The 6,000-nt window shown below is 28.7% G+C and overlaps 1 protein-coding gene across 1 annotated transcript in view; it reads left to right on the top strand.

Moving 5' to 3' along the window:
• Positions 1-1,259: 1,259 nt before the first annotated feature.
• Positions 1,260-6,000, top strand: part of LOC123292313 — a 74,551-nt gene continuing 69,810 nt past the window's right edge. Inside the window, exon 1 of the mRNA XM_044872913.1 lies at positions 1,260-1,576. The gene's annotated coding sequence lies outside the window, so the exon portion shown is untranslated. The remainder of the gene's footprint in view (positions 1,577-6,000) is intronic.

Raw genomic sequence — 6,000 nt, 5'->3', positions numbered from 1 at the left:
AATCGATCCCGCTACCCTAGGCATACCACAAACGGAATTGGTGACGCTTTAACCAACTGGCTATTATAGTCGCCCTAGCTATGCGATTTTAAAATGAAATGACTCATTTACAGAAAATCACCTGTGTAACAACCTTTACAATAAAATTTCACAAGAATTAAACTGTTTGGAAATAGATTTTCATATTTGAAATAATGGAAGTGATGTGATTAAATATTAAATTAAATAGTTGGTTGCTTTTTGTTGACAATATTGAAAATGATTTAGTAAACAATTGGATAAACAACGCAATGTACGTGTACGCCGCGCTAAGCTAAGCTGAGCTGAACGATACGAAAACGTACATTTTCAAAAGTTATAAAAACACAATAATTAATAAATATACTGTACAGCAACAACGTACACACAGCACAAGCATAGCGGGAATCAAAATGGGTCCACTGATTATTAATATACTCCCCACCAAAGTCTAGTTTCAAGTATGTGCACATGCGCTATACTGAAGTTCGCCATCACTGGCCTGGGTTGCCAATTGCAAGAAATACCTCATCACTGTGAGGTAATTTCAGATAGACATTAAACACAACAAATTTTTATTAAAAAAAAAATAATTTTATTTAAAAATAAATCACACAATAAAAAAAGGAAACAAAATATAATAAATATTTTCGTGTAAAACAAAAAAAAACTGTTTCTGTGAAAATTTGTGGAAAAAAAACATATTTTAAAATAAATCAAGAAATTAAAAACTCTTCGTTCTGTTCTTTTTTTCAAGTGCTATGTGGAAGATTTGGTTATTGTGAAAGTGTTGAAGAGAAAAAAATTTATTTTTTTTTGTGTTTAAAAATAATTTAATTTTCCTACGTCGATTTTTTTTTGATTAGTGAAAATTTTCTTAAAAATGATTTTGAAATTTTTTTTTGTTCGAAGCAGTGATGGGTGTATTTTTTTAAAAATTTGTGGAATGTGAGTTTTTGTAACTTTTTGTGAGTTACTCAAAAAAGAGCAAAAGGTTTTTTTTTGTTATCGAGGAGTGTTTATTATTGAGTTTACCCAACCTAGAAAGGAGGTATCAATTTTAATATAAAATATAAATTAGTCTTCTCACAACTTAAGTAAGCCACGTTGCTGATGCTCTAAAAAAAAATAAATCAGTGTATAAACAAATAAAAATAAATAAATTCGACGTTTCTATGTTTTTTTGTTTTCGTCTAGGATAATATTTATTGTTATTTAACGCCATTTTGTGCACCATAGACGTCAGAGCTGAGAAGTAAGTGTGTATTAGTTTTTTGATATAGTGTAGGTATATGTGATTTTTTCTCTCTGTGTGTAATAGTATTTTCGAAATTGTTTCGAAAATAACAATTGTGTATATTATTGGGGAATGATTTTTTGATTTCGAAACTCAATTAACCTGTTAGTGTTTTTTTTACGGTGTGTGTAAGTGTTCTGTCCTCTCGTGTGTGGTGAATTAAGTGAATTATATTTTTTTTTGTCAAGTGTTTCTTGTGTTACCCCCAGATGCTTAATAAAAACTCGATGACTATATGGCTTAAATTTGGTGTTGCTAAAGGTTTGTTTCTTTTATTATTCAGGTAGTTTTTTTATTTAAGTTAAATTTTTTGCCTTAGGCTTGCTTAAATTATACATTTGAGAGGCAATCGATTTGAGAATCTCGTGTTTAGTTCTCGTTTCATTTCTTTGTTATTGGAAAATATTCTGAGAATTTTTACGTTTTCTCAAATTAAGGTGTAGTTATTTTCGAAGAAAATTCTAGAATAGTGCTTTTGTGGATAATATTTGTAGTTCGAAATTGGCATGTGTGTATCGGGAAAGTATATTGAATTTATTGAATCTTATTTTCAATGGAAAATGAGGCATGATTTTCATGAAATTTTTTTGATTTAATACCGAATTAAGTCTATTTTGAGTATTTTTGAACGGCATAATATCTAGAAATAACTGAGTTAAAATTAGGCTTTAACGACAGGAAACTTAAATTTTAATCATTTAGATCTGTCTTCTTTCTTTGTCTTGTTGCTCTTATAAGAAAACGTGAATAATTTTCGAGGCTATTTTCTTGATTTCGATTGATAATGAAAATAAACGAAAGTTTAATGACTATTTGCACATTTTATGAATTTTGTTTGAGTTCGTAATACCATAGGAAAACATTATCTTTGACAAATTTACAATTCTATTTTTAGAAATTTTCGAAAGATGATTTTCTAGACAATATGATTCATATAGTCTTGTATTTTTTATGAAATTAGAGAATTGAAATTGAAGGATTCGTGAACTCTGGATATTTAAGCGCTGTAAGAAAATTAATGCTTGCGACAAGTAATGTGTACTTTATTTCGAACGAAACTTGTTTTTCTACGTTTGGGCAGTAATATTTTCTTCATTTTAATAATTTAGTTGCAAATAGAGTATCTCGTAAAGAAAAAATGTGACTAAATTATTCCATACTTTTGCTATCAAAAGTTTCTTTTGTAGAATAAATTAAAACTGTTTTAGCGCCATTATTTTTAGGAATAATTCAACGAATTTCACATTTTTAGTTTTAATCGTTCCAAGATATTTATTTATTCCGTTTTAGAATTTCACGATTGAATTAAATTTTATAATCTATTGCACCAACCAGCCCCCGTTACTCTTTTTTTTTTGTCGACGATTTGAAGGATGAGTAAAGCCATCTTATAATTTTCTAAGAACTTTCAAAGTGTACACGGGAACTGCTTATGCATTTCTTTGAGATGTTTTTATGTATTCTTGCTCAAGATTTTTTGATTAGTTTACCCTCGGTCAAATCAAATTTGACACTTTCGAATTCGAGTTTTTTTTTGTAATATTTTAATTTTAAACCCATGAACCAAAAAAAGGGTTTTATAAGTTTGACAGCTATGTGTGTTTTTATCTGTCTGCCTGTCTGTGGCATCGTTTAAACGGATGTACCAATTTTGATTTTTTTGTTCGAATGCATATACAGCGTGCCCCAGAAGTAACTGACGCCCTTGTTGCATCAAAAAAATTCTTAGACGAAAAGAACTCTTCCATTTGTTGCCTGTTACTTCTGGGGTACCCTGTATTGAAATAATTATTGTATCTAGGCCCTAGGGTACGCTTTTAAAATTCTTAGAAATTTATAGGATAATTTTTCCCATTCGTCAAACCCTCGATACAAAGTGGTGGGTCGTGATAAACAAATTTTAATCGTTGTAATTCAAAACCTACATAGTTCAAGCATTCGAATGATTCGTAGATGATTCTGATAAGATCAAGCTTGGAGATGTTGTTAATTTCGCAAATATTTGAATTTTTAAATTTTTTTACGCCAAATAAATAACAAGTTTTTGAATTTTGACTTTAAAGAGTTTGGGGAGAAAGTATTTTTTAACAATAATTTGGATTCTTTTGTGTAATAAAGTACTTTTTAGTGTGATAATAGTCATTAAGTCTTTTTTTAAGGGTGAATTTTCGAAGGGGAATTATGAATACTATAATTTAAAATTTTTTGAAGTATTTTTTATGTAGGTAACTTTCAATTGTTATGAAATTGAGAATATATAATAAATATATGAGCATTATTTGATCATTTATTGTTTGATAAAATGTCATGTTACTCCAAGCAAATTAGCAATCGGTGTTATTTATGTATTTTCGTTAAATTCTGAAACCTGCAGTTTTTTAACGTACCACAGCACCTGGTGAATTACAGCTTGTCACGTGAATTTATGGACACAGCTTAAAAGCGTATTCTTTTGTGGACAATTTTAAGTTGAAGGTGCCTTATATAATTTTGTCCAAAATGCAATAGTTAAGGATGTATGAGCATGACAACAATGTTTGATTTAAAGGCTCAAAATTTGTTTGTAGGTAGTCTTTTACTCAAAGAATATGTGATTAAAATTTCAGCTTAGGTAACCGTGCAAATTTTTAAGAAAAAAGTCATTAAAAATCGATATAAAATACATTGGCTCTTATGGAGGAATCTCAAAAAACGACATATTTTGGAAGTTTTTGATAATTTTCATTTGGAATGAATGAAAACAAATTTAAAAAAAACTTTTTAATAGAAAGTAAACATATTAGCAATGAATTAGAAAAGAAAAAAAATAAGTGTCACCGTCCATATAAGGGATGTAAAAGCAGGGTAGATTAAGGGTTGAAATTATTTTTATCTTATTTTCAACTTTGATGATGAATTTTGTTATAACTTCATGAATGTAGACGAAAAATAAGAATACAATTTTTCGATATGTGTTTTGGTTTTCGAAATATCGAAAGCTGAATAATTAAACAAAATTTTCAATTTTCGATATTTTGAAAATTAAGCCAGATATCGAAAAATTGTATTCTTACTTTTCGTGTTATATCGTCAAGTAATAATACAAATTTATCATCAAAATTGAAAATATCTATTTTTAAATTTGTGCCCCCACTACCATGCTCATACATCCTTAAGAAGTTATGGACACTATGATATTTAAGTTTTATTATTGGGCTCGTACACTACCTGTAACTACATATTTAAATATAATTTTCTTTTTCTTTCCATAATTTCATTTTTGTGTTTGATGTTTGAGATATAAACTAAAAAATGGTGCTGTGAGAGTATGGGCTTCGATATTTATTTTTTATAAACCTACAGAAACTGAGAAACTACTCGATTCAGAATTTAAATATCCATATGTCTTATTTGCTTGGCCTATGTAGTAATTGAATACTTGAAGCATTAGTACTTATAGGTATGTATCTTGAAAATGAACCGTTAGACGTATTTATTTCAATTATAAAAAGATTATGATTGTAAATTACGATCAATGAGACGCCACTTTGTTCTTTTAATACGTCTGTGAAACTTCTTCAATTTTCAAATCGAGTCAAAGGCTAGTTATGTTGAATGCTTTTAAAATAGGGTATTCCACTATTTTTGAAAAAGTACTTCAAAATTTTGATTTTGCTAATAAAAAGCCACCAAAAATATATTTCGGAAAAATACACACGCTTTCTTGCCAAAAACTTAAATTAAATTTTGAATCTTTTTTAAACTGTCAAAAACGCGGGCATCCAATTTGATGACGTAATATCGGTATCATTATACGAAATAACACAAATAAGTTTGACAAATATATTCATAGACATCTGATTATAATAAATATAAATACTTATTATCTATGGATATATTATACCCAGCTGTCTACACTGAACTAATTGATGGTCTATGACTCATACCACTATGACATCACAGCAGAGCTTACTCGCGTTTTAGGTCACGTGATATACATATTTTAAAAGAAAAATGACTCGAAATCAAAATATTTAAGTATATTTTTACATAAATTTTAACTTTTTTCTTTCATGATTTATTTTTGACCAACGATAATACTCTATTGTTGACATTTCCAACATTTTACAAGTATGTACCGGATTATTTTACTCGACAACTGAATAAATGATGATGTAATTGAATATATGTGATTTAATTAAGTCTTATCGGTAAATATTATTAATATTATATTTTTAAAATTAATATTATGTGTATACACTTAAGTATTTATAATCTTTAATGCAAGCTGTGTAGATAAAACCGTTAGAAGCGATATCAATAAGTTTGTAACGATTAGAAATATTGATGGTAATAATTGATCCATTTCCGGTTGTCCGTCCGTCCGTCCGTCTGTGGACACGATAACTCAAAAACGAAAAAAGATATCCAACTGAAATTTTTACAGCGTACTCAGGACGTAAAAAGTGAGGTCAAGTTCGTAAATGAGCATCATAGGTCAATTGGATCTTGGGTCCGTAGAACCCATCCTGTAAACCGTTAGAGATAGAACAAAAGTTTAAATGTAAAAAATGTTCCTTATCAAAAATTAAACAACTTTTCTTTGAAACATTTTTTCGTAAAAATCACTGTTTACCCGCGAGGGCGCCAATTAGGCGGAAATTTTATAATATGTACTATACTTGATTATCAGTTATGTATGTGTC

The sequence above is a fragment of the Chrysoperla carnea genome, chromosome 2 (assembly GCF_905475395.1).
Source record: "Chrysoperla carnea chromosome 2, inChrCarn1.1, whole genome shotgun sequence".
NCBI classification, from domain to species: Eukaryota; Metazoa; Arthropoda; class Insecta; order Neuroptera; family Chrysopidae; genus Chrysoperla; species Chrysoperla carnea.
The sequence above is the reverse complement of the archived record's forward strand: the minus strand, read 5'-3'. Positions and strand labels throughout refer to the sequence as shown.